Genomic DNA, 16,857 nt, shown 5'->3' with positions numbered 1-16,857 from the left:
CAAGAGGAAACTTTTAGAACAACAACAAAGTTGGGGCTAGATTTATCTGAGGATCAAAAAAAAGTCTGGCACAACTAAACATGCTATATGAGATCCGACAAGATTCTATACAAAGAACAAATAGAATTCAACAGCAAAGAACTAGATGGCATGACAAATTCATCAAAGTCAAGAAGTTTAAGATAGGTGATTGGGCTCTTCGTTTTTATTCTAGGTTTGATTCTGACACATTAGCTTGGTCCCTATGAAATAAATATTGTTTTTGATAATGGAGCAGTTAGAATCAAGACTATTGATGAAGAAAAGGTTACCTTCCTTGTCAATGGGCATAGGTTAAAGCTATATCATAAGCCCTTGACTAGAGAATAATTTGTCAAATATTTGCAAGAATATTCTGATTTGAAGTTAGTGAAAAGGGAAGATTCCTCTCGAAGGACAATATTCTTACCTTATGCAGGCTCATAGCAAGATGCTCATTTCCCACGTGCATTACAATTCTCGATGAATGGGTGAAACTCTCTATGGGCATTTTAAGCGATGTCCATTACATCCACCAGATTGAATTCGATGAAATCCAAACCAAAATGGTAACCCTAATTGAGAAGGTATGCCATCAATTTATAGACCACCTAGCCTGTCGATTGGGGTTGGAAAGCCTAATATGTTCCATATGGACGAACATTAACAAGAAGCAAATTCTTAGGTGTCATACAATAATTAATTCCTTCACTTCTACCATAATCTCACCACACAATGACAAACCTGCAAGTTTCCCAAAAATTATTATGGATAAATACAATAACATATATTTCCAGTTCAAATAATGTCGGTAGCGAACACTGTAAATAGTGCTATAAAAATCTACTGAGCACCTATTGTCGCTGTGACAAACACCCTCCAAAATGTTTTCTACACTTTAATTTCGGAGCCTCCTTGTGATCTTATGATTTGTCGTTTCAATTTGATTGATGTTTTTCTAGATACTCTAAGTGTTGAAACCATTTGTTTACACATGCTTAGTCTTTGATGCATTCATAAGAACACCCATTTCTAGCATGTCTAACAAGCAATGTCTACCATTGAAGATAGGCATTGCGAAGTCCTTGAGAATAGTGCTTTCACAATATTTGGAAGTAGTGTCTGTGCAGTCCTTGGTAACAACGATTGTGCAGTCCTTGGCGATAGGCATGCGCAACTCCTAGACAATGCATAGTCCCTGATGACAATGATTGCGTAGTTGATAGGGATAGTGATTGTGCAATCCTTATGCACAGTCAGTGCACAATTCTAGTTGACGGTGAGAGTGTAATGCTTCCAGTCAGTGTTATCACACCCCTTAGTGGTAGCGACCTCACTCTTGTCTGTTATCCTTATATAAGGAGACTAAATCAGAGCTCTTTTCAGAACCATCTTTCACTTTCGAGCTCTATACACTTTTGATCATAAATATAATTCTCTCACTCTTAGTTGCAACTGTAATATCATTCGGGTGAGTTTCTCAACTTTTGCTTTCACGAACTTTTTCTTTCGTAAGTGTTGCTTTAACCTTTGTGAATGTCTTTTTTGCTTGCTTTCACTTTCGCAAGTGTCTCTTTTGCTTTATTTTACTTTCACATGTGTTTCTTTCGCGTTACTTAGATTTTGCAAGTGTCATTTTCACTTATTCTTACTTGCACAAGTGTCACTTTTTCTTGCTTTCATTCTTGTATGTGTCGCTTGTGATTTTTTTGTGTGTCGCTTCCACTCTTGCATGTGTCGCTTTCACTTGTTTCCATGAACCTTAAGAGCACCTTGGCACACTTCCTAGAGGTAGCTCTAACGCACCCTCTTGCACTAATTCATGTTATCTAACCTTAGAACATATGTTGGACACATTCTTATGGAATAACACACCTTTTGGTTGTGTTGCGACACTTGTTTCATAAAGGTACATATTAAGTGTCACACTTGAAGACAAGTGTCATTTTACTCTCATTTTACTTTATGCTTGTTTGTTTTGGGTAATATGTGTCTTCTTGTCACGTGATCAGTTGAATATGTGTTTGTGGTCATGTATAATACCTATTACATGCTCTTACGCTCTTGTCTAATTGATCTCACACCTAGCCAATTTTGGAGTTCACCCCTATCCTCACATCTTGCACAACTCACGAGCACACTCAACCTTTTAGGGAAGTGATAAGTAATCTGCACACTCCTAAGTATTAGTGATGGAATTCTTACCTCTTGTACCTATGCACTGTTCCCACATTGAGGACAACTTCCTCCAATTGTGCATTGAGAAACCTTGGAGTAAAAACAATCAATCTTGCTACTTAGCCTTGCCCACTGCGCAGTCTATGATCCATCCTACCATGTATTTCACATTGCATAGTTGCACCAGGCATTGAATTCATCTCAAGACTCCTTCGATGCCCAACTACGAAGTTCTCTAAGCCTCCTCTTCAATCAATACACACTACATAGTTACAATGCCCTAACCTAACTCCCTTGTCTCCCTAAATTCATCAACTATGCAATTTGTTGTCCAACCTTAACTCAAATGCACATTGTATAGTTCTAGTGGACAGTGGCGCCATCTCTAGGTCACCGTAGTGCTCAACTATGTCATCCTTGAGTCTCTCCTTCATCCATTGCGCATTGCAGAGTTACAATCCTAGTCTTACCACTCTTGATAAATGAACTTGCCCACTACGCAATCCTTGACTTCCATTCTCCTTAGCCACTACGCATTGTGTAGTTACAATTCCCAGATCCTCACCCTCAACCTCCTAGCTTTGTGCACTACGCAATCCCCAGGCTTCTCTCTCAGTTCTTGTGCATTGTCCCATCATAAGAAGCGTCACGTGAGCAAATGTAGAATAAGTGATTATGGGACTGATGTTATCTTATCATGAGTGAATTTCATTTGCAAGTGAAATTACCCTATCATGGAATGATGACGATCAAGGAGGTTAACAAGAAGAGGTTAGAAGGACACTTGTGGAGACAAGTCACAAATATACTAGCATGCAAGAATAGAGGAATCTTGAACCACTACAGATAGATGGCAACTCATGCTCACTTAAAAGTTTCCAACATTGAATCTTCAAACCCTTTGGAGGGTGAGGATGAAGCTCCTTGTAGATAAATCATGAATAATCAAAGACATGACAACAAAGAAAATAACTTTCTATTGATACATTACTATGAAGACTTATGTTACCATAACCAAGTCATGGCTTCTCAAAATGTCACCAGAATAGCCATATGTTGTCAAAGTGTTTTTGCCACATTATTTGTGGAATGTAATTGTGTAATTTCCAAAAGAATGAGAAAATGTAAAATGAGTGGAAGCCCAAGGGTCCCACATGGAATATGAAAAGTCACTAGATAGTGATAAAGTCATGTAGAAGCTCAAAGTCACATAGGAATTTGAAAATTCACATGAGAGCACAAGATCCATGAGGGAAGGTCAAAAGTCACAAGGGAGGTGAAGGGTCACCTCATTTGAAATAGATAAACCCTCATAGCTCAAGGACAAAAACTTCAGACTTTTCACCTTGGATTCTCTAGCATGGCATAGTAGAGAAGATCATTCTTTGGACTAGGAGCAAGTGCTGATTTAATATTCTACTATTAGGGCTAGTGCTGCAACATTGTAATTGTGTATCTTGGAACTTTCACTTAATATATGAACCTCTCAATGGCGGTGCACTTTCATGCATGCATCATGGATGTTGTAAGACTATTCTTTTAATGTTTGCGGTATATGTTTACATTCATAGATACTAAAAAAAATGAACTATTTCATTGGCTTTGGTATGTATCTTGTTGAATGTGCGTTGCTACTTTCTTTTAAGATCATTTTTATCTTGTGAACTGCTTTGTAGGCTAATCAACAATTCTTCCTATGCTTTTGTGTATCTCTTTTAGGATAGTACTACTAATTTTCTTCTAGAGGCTCAATCTTTCTTTCCCTTTCGTGAAAGTATCTTATATACATTACAATTGTATACCTCACAATGCCAACTTACTTGCTTGTTTCAAAGGTTGTGTGCATAATATCTTATGTTCATAATTGTAGTCAAGGAAAATATTGAAGACTAATGGTGTTCAGGACTATTATCCGGATGGGACTCCTACTACAAATGGTGTGAGGTCTAGCTGGGACTTCATACTAAGGAGACCCCCTCCTTGTTGTCGACATCTAGCATCGTCAACAAGATTTGCGCTAGAAGGAGGGCCAAATGACAAATTGAGCCTATTGAGTCCATTTTGAATCTTCATCTTGAAATGGGTCATTTCCAGATCATAATCCTGAGATATTTTTCCAAAGAAATTGATCTTACAATCCCCATGAAGCTTATTCATGAGTTGTCTCAGTTTAAATATGATGGAGAGGGTGAACTAATTGTGCTTGGTCATAGGTTTCAATTTTTTCACTTCTATATTTCTAATAGAATACATTGCAAGGATTCCATGGCCAAACTATTCACCCTCACGATTGAAGGTTGTGTTAAGCGTTGGTGTCACACATTATCGGTTGCTTCTATTCACTCATTTGATAAACTTGTTAAGGAGTTTTGTGAAGCTTTTGACAAGTACAATTATAAAGATGTTTATAAGAGGATCAATCAACTTAGAATGAAACTCGGTGAATCAATAGAGGATTTTCTTGATCAGTATCTTCACCTTTGCTATAAGTTTCCTAAAGAAGATATGGATTGGGATTTCTTTAGTAAGAAGTTTTAGCATTTGGTTCTAGTCTCCTTGAAACAATTTAGATTAGATTCTCTCGATTATTTTTCTCTTCCAACTTTGCTTGAGCATGAGACACCTCCATCCCTGGAGGAGGAATCTATTACTCCTTTTATTCCTTTCCCTCCTCCTTTCTCATTACCAAAAAAGTATGTTCTCTGTGTCGAGGTTGGAGTTGTGAAATTTGAAAACCAAATTGCTGAACCGTTCCTCCCACATTCATCTTCTTCTCATGAGTTTGTTTTCATTCAAAGAAGCATTCATGGTTCTCATGATTCCATCAAAGTTAATGTGGAGGTTGATCCCTTGATTCTTCAAGATAACACTAACAGGCACAAACTTAATCTTGAGTCCGATTAAATTGAAAGTAGTGTTTATTCAAGGGATACATGCCATCCTTTATCATTTACAACTCATGACCCTTTGTACCTTAATTCACTTGACCAATCTGCTCCACTAGTAATTTTTCTAGATACTGTTTATTTTCAATTCGCTAGCTCATATGGTGATCATGTACAAGGAGGCTATATCTCATAGGTAGAGGAGAAAAAGGGTGAGGAAGATTTTCACATTTCTTCCCTCTTTCATATTCCTCAGTGTCAAAATGATGATCAATCATCTTGTGATCTTGATAACCAGTCAAGTGATCTAAAAAACCTTAAGTTGAAACCTTATACAACCTTCGCCTTGACATTCATGTTTTTACTAACATAAGAAGTAGTAAGTGTCCAAGTCCATTGGATGATCGTTATTTCCTAAAGAAGAATGATATTTGCAAGGCTTTGATCAAATTACTTAGAAACCATTTCGTAGTTCACAAACTCCCATTTTGGAGTGGGATAATCTTTCAATTCATGATTCTCTTGATATTCCTATGATACATACATCGTCAGATACTAAACCAAAGGAATCCGATTGCCATATTTTTGAATATTTAATATACCCCGCGAAAGAAGAGCAATGCCAATCCAAAAAGCACATTGGTATGCCATTATTTGACCATTATGCTGATGAAAGTTATGATGATTCAATTAATCTTTAGCCTTCTCATGATATGCTCTTGCATTTACTTTTCCGCCATTACCAAGGCAGTGTCCTAGGTGATAGCGGATGTTTAAATGCTCTCATGGAGCATAAAATGCATACTGATTTGTTGTCTTTGCAAGCTGATATGAGCACCCAAGTTGTGGATTTTGAATCAGATGCAATTGTGACTGAGGTCCCTCCTCCTGAGACTTTTCATATTTTTTCACCTTTAGCACACTATTCATTGTACTCGGATGTGTTTGATGAGCCTACTACACCAACAGTTTATTTCAATTCTTTATATTTTTACCTTTTTGGTTTTGACCACAATCAGGTACAGGATGATGTGGTTTCACAATTAGAAGACGAAAAGGTTGAATCTGTTGTTCATGATTTTTTCATTTGTAAATATTTCATAGGTCAGGAGGAATATGTTATATATGTTCAAGGAAGCCCTCTGACTGATTCATTTGGATTCTTTACCCATGAAGAGTTCCATATGTTTAATCTTAAATATGATCAAGTCAGTGGAATTAACAATATTTTCAAAAATACATCTGATGATAGTGGTGCATATCTACATGTAGATCTTTCTAAGCCACCCAAATTTGATGATCCATCATTTGAAAGTTCAATGACTTGTCAGGAAGCTAAGACACTTCAGCTCTTGCTGATGGTTATGTCAGGTTCTTGCTATCCTAATGAGATCCTTGAATTAGGTTGGACCCAGATTTTCTTACTTGATTCTTTCCTCAACATTGTTTAATTGGATGTGAGCTCACTCTTGAAGGATTTTTAGCATTTTCAAGTTAATTCTCTTAATCCTCAAGTTAGAGTTTCTGATCAGATAAAATATCGCTTGGTTAATTTTCCTTCATGTGAATCTCTTGCACCAGACCCAGGGTTGGGGAACATGTCTTTCGCAAGATTACACATCTTAAAACATGCCATTATGATTATTAGACAAAAATCATTACCATTTGAAAGACTTTTCCCTATTGAATCCTTTTGTGAATTATCATTTTCTTATATTTCTTGTGTATGTTATGAAGTTAATCATTATTTTGGCACAATCAATCCCTTTGAGCCTCATTCAATGTTTGAGTCATTTGGTGGATGCAATTACTCAAGCTGATATTAATGTTGGATCTGATTTGATACATGCTTCTGAAATTTTGTCAACCTGGTCTTATTGTTCTTTGTTTTCAGACTTTGTTATACCAAAAATTATTGTTAATTCTTATGAATTTTATGTCGTTAGTCTAGTATCTAATCGGATACAAAGTAATGATTTTCTATATTGGAAAAGAGGAACCAATTATTTCTGAGCATTATCATGTAAGGAATAAGATTCACTAATTCGAAGCCCTTCTAAAATCTCTCAAATTGATGCATCCTTATCTTTAAATAATGGAACACCTTTTCCTTACGATTTATAGTTTATGAACTCGTTAGGCATCTTTGCCTCCATATGCATATGCACTCGGCATCTACAAAATGTAATTTCTTTATATCAATAGAAATTACGACTTTTTTCCATGGGAAAAAAAATAATATTAATGGAACACCTCATGTGTTAGCCATCAGATTTGATAAATGCACCAACCTTAGAAACTATCATCTCCTTAATTATTTTCCCATCATCGAGTATGATGACAACTATTGTTGGTTTATATTTGATTCATCTCTTTATTGATTAGATACATGTTAAGGGGTTGGGGCACTTCAACATTTGTTGATGGTTATGTCAGGTCTTCACATTCTTGATGAAGTGTCTGAGTGAGATCAAATTATGTTTTCTTCGTCTAATCTTTCTCATAAGACAAATCTGATAATTAAGGATTTATCTTTGCAAAATTTTCAATCTGATCCTTTTTATGATCTGACTGCCGATTGGTTGGAGGAATCATATTTGATGAGTTCAATTGTTAGTAGTAAGTTCCCACACTATCTTGGACTTAACACTTATGGATGTATGTTTGAAAGGTGTTTTCAAAGCATTCATTTTCATCATCCTTGCTATTGTGGTAAGCCTGCAGATTGGATAGAGCAAGCTTTTAAATCACACCTTTATGCTTACAACCTTGGCATTCATTCTTATGTACATGTATCTCAGGTAAATATCTTTATTTTTGTACATTATTTTATATAGTCTGTAACAAATAAAATATATATAAATAATGTAAAATAATATAAATGATAATAATCATAAATAATTATTAGTTAATTAGTAATTAGGTTGAAGAGGCATGTCTAAATGAGACATGACTCTTCATGAAGAGACACTTGCTTGGTATATAAGCAAGCCTCTCGTTCTCATTTGTAAATCATTCATTCTTATTCATTTTTATTTAATATAATATTTATATCCTAAATGGATATCTTGACATTCCAAGTCTTTTGGAGTAATTAATCTGTAGAAGGAACTTTGTTCGCTTCATAGTCATTAATCGTTCATATCTTTCGATTTATTTTTTAGGAGCAACTTGAATGGTTACATTGGAAATTTCTCTTCACTTAACCCTAACCTTCTAGCTGGTTAGATTAGAAGTCTAGTTGCCTTTTAGCTTCTCTTTTTCATTATGTCGACCCTGCATTTTGTTCCTCATCTAGTCTTTGCATTTTCTTTGTTTTCTTGCTTTCTGTCTTGCATGTTTTTTTCATTTCAGTCTTACATTTGTTCTATTTTTCTGCTTTTGCTTTTCTTGTTGTGTCATGTATTTCTTTTCATGTTTGTTTAATAAGACTGTGCATGAAAACTACTGAAGTTTGGCTCAAAGGCATTGTGGCAAAGGTTTGAAAGGGAAATTGTGATGACAAATGATACTTGGATAATCTATGATTCCCTTTTTTGTTTGGGTTTACATATCTTTAAAGTCAATGACGTTTGGATGGAAAATACGATTCATTCGAGATGAAAAACCTTTGGTGGAACTACAAAGCCTGTATCTGTTTTAGGATCTTCACTCTTGAATCATCCCTGCAATTGAATGTGTTTTGACCTGTCAAATCAATAAAGTAGAGAAGGGAAGCTAGAAAACCTAAAACGATCATATTAATTTCAGATATCTGTTATTCCCTCAAATGATAAATAACTTCTCTTGCTCGTTAAATAAGTCGGGATCGTGCTTCCACCCTATTGCAATAAACATCTAATAAATTCCAAAGCATATTGAAAATAAATAAAGTATGAAGAAGAGAAAGGCTTTCTGCGCAGAGAGGTGAAGCAAGAAACTTCGCCATGGTACAAATAGGCCTGCTGGAAACAAGGTAATGCTTATGATTTGTAATGGTGACTCTGCCAGGGTACTAAACAGACTCACTAGCAGTGAGAAACGTCGGGGAAAGTGCTTAATTCTGAACATCAAAATCTCATGTATACTCATTATCCTTTTCCATAATTGAAATAATTGAGGTATAAGTAGTCATATAAAAGTGTTTAAATCTGAGAAAAGGATAAGAGAGACTATATATTTAACCAGGATATGTGGAAAAACTGGAGTTATATAAATGACGAATCAATACTTCCTAAAATACTAATAATTTTTGCTTAAATTTATTCCTGAACAAAGAAGTTGGAGTTATTATAATGTGTCGCCAAGTGTTGTCGTTGCGACAAACACGCTCCAAAATTTTGCTTACACTTGAATTTTGAAGCCTCCTTGTGACCTTATGATCTGTTGTTTCAAGTTGATTGATGTTTTTCTAAAGACTCCAAGTGTTGAAATGACTTTTTTACACATGCTTAGCCTTTGATGCATTCATAAGTGCACCCATTTCTAGCAAGTCTAACATTCAATGTCTACCCTTGAACATAAGGATTGTGCAGTCCTTGAGAACAATGCTTGTACATTATTTAGAAATAGTGCCTGCACAATCCTTGGTAACAATGATTATGTAGTCCTTGGTGAAAATCCTTGTGCAGTTGATAGAGACAATGACTGCATAATCCTTATGCAAATTTAGTGTGTGATTCTAGTTGACAGTGCGAGTGCAATGTTTCAAGTTAGTGCTATCACACCTCTTAGTGGCAACAACCTCACTCTTGTCTGCTTTCCTTGTATAAAGAGTTTAACTCAGAGCTCTTTTCACAATCATCTTTTTCTTTCCAGCTCTATGCACTTTGCGGCATACGGAGCATTCTCTCACTCTTAGTTGTAACTATATTATCATTCATGTGAGTTTCTCAATTGTCACTTTTGCGTACTTTTGCTTTCGTAAGTGTTGCTTTAACCTTTGTGACTGTCGTTTTGCTTGCTTTCACTTTTACAAGTGTCACTTTTTATTTTGCATGTGTTGTGTTAGACTCCGTCTTATGTCAGTGTGAGATTGATTCTTCTTCAAAACCCTGTTTTGAAGAAGAAATCATTAAATGTATTTTTTTTAGAATATGTAATTTATTCTCCAGCTCTTCAAAAGGCAGCAGCTTCCTCAGCTCCTATCTCTGCAAAAGCACAAACAAAAGAAAACAAAACATCATCAGCAATCATGTCCATTTGTTTGATCTGGTCTAGAAGTTGTCTTATTACATTTGTCATTTGGTTATACAACTCTCCATACATTTGGTTGCTCAGATCTGGTTACTTAGCCAAGGAATCGCTGGAATGAAAGGCATACTTTAATCTCTTGACAAGCATATGCCTGCGGGTTTGTTGCCTAGCCTTCAGCAATGTATATAAGGAGGTGGATTCCTCAAGGCAATCGAATCTGATTTTACACCAACATTCGTGGCTCCATGCACAGTTTTGCAATGGAATTGGCTTGCCATTGGCACTATATGCTTTGAGCTCAATCTCCCTCTATGCAAATCTCTGCCAATTGATTACAACAACACAGAAGGGCCAGTGCAGGGAAAGCTCAATGTTCATCTCGTTTCCCACACCCATGATGATCTGGGATGGCTCAAGACAGTTGACCAGTATTATGTGGGTTCTAACAATTCAATTCAGGTGTGTAAGAGCATTACGTACTATGTTGAGTGCCACTGTTCATGATGTTCTATATTACATGAGTCCTATTTACTGCCAAGATATCATTGATTCGGTATCCAATCAATTGAACAGTTTGTATTTGAAATTTCTCAAAAGGAATCCGGGTTAGGACGGGAATGGTTTCTATTCCTATGAAAAATGATACAAATTATTGGCCGTCACAAGCATCACTTCCAAGAATCATGCAAAAAGTGTTGATACATTTGGCTTACAACCATTAAAGAAAAAGTGTGCAAATGATGCCGGGAATGAATGTTCAAATTGTGGATTTATATCCCTTACTACTTCCTACTTCACTGCTCAAGGAGATAAGAGTCTGACAGTGGACTCTCTGAATAGATATAGCAATGATGAAATTGGTTTGATGGTTGGGCTTAGCCCGGAAGGGCCTTGGACAAGTATACGTTCTGTCTTACCTCTATCTACAATTCCAAAAGAGCTGAATGGAACTTTGGTGTTGGGTTCATTGATCCAAGAGAGCCCGTGATGATAGTGCCAGTTTTGAGAGCTGGTCTTGTATTGGTGGAGCATGCTGCATCTATTTTGCTTGCAACAAAAACATATCATGTTGGCTATTATAGAGATGAGAATACATTTCAACCAACCTTATATTTGAACAAACTGCCAGAAAGATTTCAGAGGGTTCTTGTGTGATTGTAGCTGACCAATGCTTGCGACCGGTGGGACAATTGTTGCCACAATTAATCTACTGAAGGACAGGGGAATTGATCCCAAAGATATACGTGTGGTTTCGGTTGTGGCTGCTTCCCTTGCACTTCAAAAATTAAGTGATAAATTTCCTGGGCTTCATGTCTATACTGGAACTATTGATCTTGGTCTGGATGAAAACGGTTTTATTATTCCAGGTCTTGGGGACGCAGGAGACCGCAGTTATTGCAATTAAGATATTTTCATTTGGTTTTGATGCTTATTGGCGTGAAGGACAAAACCTTATTCCCAGTTTAACACCAAAATATGCAATATCTTAAAAACAAAAGGAGCAAAAATGCCTAAAACACCAATGAGTGTATCAAATCCTCTCCAGATTCCAGAATATGAAGTAAATCCAGCAGAGCTGTCATTTCCACAAGGTGCAGAGACATCAAAGGGTAGCTATCAATTAGCTAAGTGGAACGGGACGAGAGTTGCTGTAAAGATTCTTAACAAGGACTATTATTCTGACCCAGAAAGCATAAAACGTTTCAAGAATGAATTGACACTGCTACAAAAGGTTCGGCATCCTCATGTGGTTCAGTTTGTGGGTGCTGTCACACAAAATGTTCCTATGATGATCATTGCAAAGTATCTTCCAAATGGAGATTTGAGCAGTTACCTCCAAAAGAAAGAACGTTTACAACCTGCAAAGGCAGTGAGAATTGCTCTTGAGATTGCAAAAGGAATGAATTATCTTCACGAATCCAAACCGGAGGCAATCATCCATTGTAATTTGAAGCCAAGGTGCCAGAAATATTTTGCGTGATAGTGGGGGGCATTGGAAAGTGACAGATTTTGGATTGGGTCAATTGTTGAAGTTATCATCAGATAATGTTCGAGAATGGCATCGACGTCCCTTGGATGATACCTTAAGGTTATATATGGCGCCAGAGGTTTACAAAAATGAAGCATTTGATAGAAGTGTGGAAGTTTTCTCATTTGGTCTTATTCTTTATGAGATGATTGAAGGTATCCCACCTTTCCACCCGAAATCACCAGAAGAAGTCTCCAGACTGATGGCTTTGGAGGATAAGAGACCAGCATTCAAACTCAAGCCAAAGCATTATCCAAGTGATCTGAAAGAGTTGATTGAGGAATGTTGGGATAGAAACCCATGTGTCAGGCCAATCTTTTCTGCGATTATTGTGCGTCTAGACAGAATAAGGCCCTTATGTGTCAAACAGAGCTTGCTGGCATTGATCGCATAGTTTTAATTTTGGCTCTTAAGTTGCTAGAGCAACGTGGGAAAGCTGTGATTTTTAAAGGAACATCCACAGATGATGAAGAGAAATCTCGAGGAGAGCGAAAGGTTTGGGAAAATATCCAAAAAGGATTTGTCAACTAGAAAAATTTGGCGCACGTCCTTGACACCTGGCCTTCACTTCAGCTAAAAATAAACAAAGACACCTGTTACCAGATGAATAGGATTCGTTCTTATCTATGACCTCAGTTAGTCATACGATGGGGTCTGCGCTCCAATTGTTAGGCTTTTTGGTTAGAGATTTTTGAGGAGAAAATTGTTACATGTTCTATTTATGTAACTTCAGTTGAAACAGCGCCCCTGTTTTGGGTCGATATGTTTCCTACAGATAGTATTTTTTTTATTGTAAATTCTGAGTGTAAGAAAAAAAGGGAGAGAGTGGGAGAGAGAATTCTGAGTGCTGGTGGAGGAGAACAGAGAGTTCCATTGTTCAGCTGTTTGACAGAGATTTTAATAAAAAATGCAGCTCTGACCCCTGAGATTCATGTGGTATGACAATTTAGCATAAGTTTTCCTTCTGTTTCATATGTAACCTGTTATGTTTTCATTTCACTTCCTGATCATTTCTAATTGAACAAATGAAGTGTTAAGGTAGAATTCATCATTTGTATGCTTTGCCTTTAAGTTTGTTCAATATTTAATGTTTTCTTATGTTTGACAAGGATTCATCTTCTATGCCCTTGTCAGCTCCTCAGCAGTCTTGCCATCTCATTTAATCTAAATTTGGTGTTAAATTTCTTGCCTACCTTGCCTCAGGAGATAATTTGTGTTTTGATTACATTTCTCTGTTCAAGCTGTTTCTTTACCCCATGCAGCCCAGAAAAACCCCATCATTTATTAAAAATCCTTTTTTATCAGTTTACTAGCCTAAAATCAGTGTTACCCTATTGGTTATCTCGCCCATTGAATATTTTGACCGAGATAGACCGGAGAGAGCCCTCTCCTGCCCCGTAGGGCTAGCTACGAGGCTAAGTGGTTTGATGTTGCCTTGAGGTTTACCTTTCTCAGCCTGAGGTGAAATTTCAAGCGCTAACATGTTGCTTTCGGTTTCTTTAGCTTTTTCAAGTGCCATTTTCACTTATTCTTACTCTCAAAAGTGTTGCTTTTGCCTCTTTCATTCTTGCATGCATTGCTTATGATTTATTTGTGTGTCACTTTCACTTGTTTTCATGCATCTTATGATCACCTTAGAAAACTTCCTAAAGGTATCTCCGATGCACCCTCTTACACTAGCTGATGTTATATATCTTTAGAACATGTGTTGGACACATTCTTAAGGCATAGTGCACCTTTTGGTTGCGTTGCGACACTTGTGTTGTAAAGGCACATAGTAAGTGTCACACTTGGAGACAAGTGTTGTTTCATTGTACGCTTGTTAGTTTTGGGTACTATGTGGCTTCTTGTCATGTGCTTGGTTGAATATGTGTGTGATCATGTTTAAGACTTGTTACATTATCTTACTCTCTTGTCTCATTAATCTCATACCTAGCCAATTTTGGAGTTCACACCTATCCTCACATATTGTGCAACCCATAAGCACACTCAACCTTCTAGGCAAGTGATGAGTACTCTACACACTCCGAAGTATTAGTGATGAAATCCTTACCTCTTGGACTTGTGAATTTTTCCCATCTTGAGGATAGATTCCTCCAACTATGCATTGAGCAACCTTGGAGTACAAACCATCAATCTTGTTTCTTAGCCTTACCCACTGTAACGAACAAAGTTCGTACTCAGAAATAATCTTCAGAATACTTCAAAGACAAAGACATCCATTGTAGGATAAATTATTATATATAATAATATTTTAATACAAGTAAGATGATAATACAAATTAGAGTGAGGGTCTGCTTATATACCCTAGGCAGGTACCTTTTCACATATGGTCATGTCCATAGAGACACACCTCTTCATTATTAACTACTAGTTCATTAATCATTAATGTTTATTATTGTTTACATTTTTATTATTTTCATATAAATTATATCCATAACACTGCCTTCCTCTTCAAAAGCTTTGTCCTCAAAGGTTATGGATGAAAAGGCATGTCATTTGCTTCGTTTGCTTGTAATATATTTGTATCCTTCATAGTTCTTCTAGTTGTCATCTTTGTTGATACATGATGATAATATCCTTTGAGCGATAAGTAAAATTGTCGAACTAAGAAGGGATCTGACTATCCTAAATCAATATTCTGTGGAATCTTGTAATTACTGGAAACTTGTGATGAATTGTTATCGCCAGAATGAATTGTGCAAACTTTAGAGTTCTTTGGAACACAATTTTGTTTTTTACATTCTAAGTGATATAGATTCATAGATTTATTGAAGTGTCTATTCTTGTGATTCAGATGTAGATAAGGAGTTCTTCTTGTTTGACCTTCCTTTAACATGTGTGTGGTAATTTCTTGACTTACTTTAGGTACTGATGTAGTTGAGTTGGTTATAGAATCTTCACTTGGAATTTTCATTGTCTGAACTGCAACATTTGAATATGTTTTTACTTCAACTGATTGGTTAACTTCTTGAGTTGTGATGTTGAATGGATCGGTATTCGTTCCTCTTTCTTCAACTTGGACTAAAGACTTCGACACTTCTTTCGTGATAAATTATTCTAATTTGTTTTTCAATGATTTCTTATCATCCTTAAGTTTCTTAATTTGAGTGAGTAGACTTTGATTATGGTTTATGAGACGTAAGAGTTCCTCATTTTTTGAGTCAACTTTATTTTGGTATTCAAGCTTCTCATCTTTTAAACACTTGATTTGTTCTAATAAGCTTTGGTTAAGGTTCTTTAAGCATAAATTTTCCTCTTCTTTTTCTAATAGACTTTCGTTGAGTTTCTTTTTAGAAATTTCATTTTCTTGTTTTAACTAGCACTTCTTAGCTTTACATTTTCTAATGTGTGCAAGTAGTTTCTGATTATGTTCCTTCAAACATGAATTTTCCTTGTTTTTGTTGGATATGACTTCTTCAAGCTCTTTTTGCTTCTTTGATACAATTTCTGGATTCTCTTGAAACATTAGTTTCGAAATATCCTTAAGGTCTTTTGAAGAAGGCATTATCAATTCTGATTTTGTTGTCATGTCTTGGAATGTGACCATCTTCTTCTTGTAAGGGAACATCAATAAAAAAATTTCTTTATTTAACATGAACTTACTTAATTCCTTGAACCGAGGTTGATCAAGAATTATGTCAACCTATTTGTCAAGCATAGTTACGACACAAAATTGAGATATATACTCATAATGATAATCTATCACTTGTAAATAATTAATTTCATACTATTTTTCACCAAAAATACCTCTTATTTCACATATATTTGGCTCTAGAATTAATAGTTGATTTGTCGAATTAATATTGATGTAATTATTCTCTGTGTTTGTACTAGTAACGATACTAATCTCTTTCCCTTGGATATATCCATTTAATGTAAATAATCTATAATTGGAATACCTTTATAAGATAATATTCCTTCTTTTATTTCCAAATTAAAATCCGTTCTTTTTTGTCATAAATAAATTCCATTTTATTTTCCAACAAAATTACCATAATATTTCTCTTTAAACTTGGTATTATAAATTTTAGGTATTATTTTTTATATATTCCCTTTTAATATTCCATATAAATTTTTGTAACTTTTTTTCCCTCTCCCTAACTTCTTTTAATATATAGATATATTTTTTCTTAAGTTTTAGGAATATATAACTTTATTATTATTTTTTTTTAATTTATAAATGCCCTAAAGATTTTTCAAAATAACTTTACTAAATATGCTTTCACTTTGTTAGTGACTTCACAATATTCCTTTTTATATTTTATCTTATGTATTCTCTTTATACGATTAATATAATCTCTCGAACATATTAAAACTTGGCCTTTAACCTTTAATTAATTGAATTAATTTAGTTGGATAGGGTTGGAGAGTCTCTACTTCCATTCACTGTTTTGATACCTTGTTAATATTCTTTGTACAATGGTAGAATTATCAGCTTAAACAATTGTTGCGATGATGTCAACAGAGGGATGGCTGAACGCAGGCGATAGTTGGGTAGCATTATTCTAAATTTTGGTTGCTGCTTCTTTGAATTTGATATCCACGTGATTTTGAATCACCATGACTGAA

General features: G+C 35.6%; 1 pseudogene; it reads left to right on the top strand.

Moving 5' to 3' along the window:
• LOC149183910 (uncharacterized) overlaps nt 1-12,679 on the top strand; it is a 28,363-nt pseudogene extending 15,684 nt beyond the window's left edge.
• The last annotated feature ends 4,178 nt before the right edge of the window (nt 12,680-16,857 follow it).

The sequence above is a fragment of the Pinus tabuliformis genome, chromosome 3_2 (assembly GCF_031772625.1).
Source record: "Pinus tabuliformis cultivar Carrire ecotype Pingquan chromosome 3_2, CPIR1, whole genome shotgun sequence".
In the NCBI taxonomy this organism is placed as follows: Eukaryota; Viridiplantae; Streptophyta; class Pinopsida; order Pinales; family Pinaceae; genus Pinus; species Pinus tabuliformis.
The sequence above is the reverse complement of the archived record's forward strand: the minus strand, read 5'-3'. Positions and strand labels throughout refer to the sequence as shown.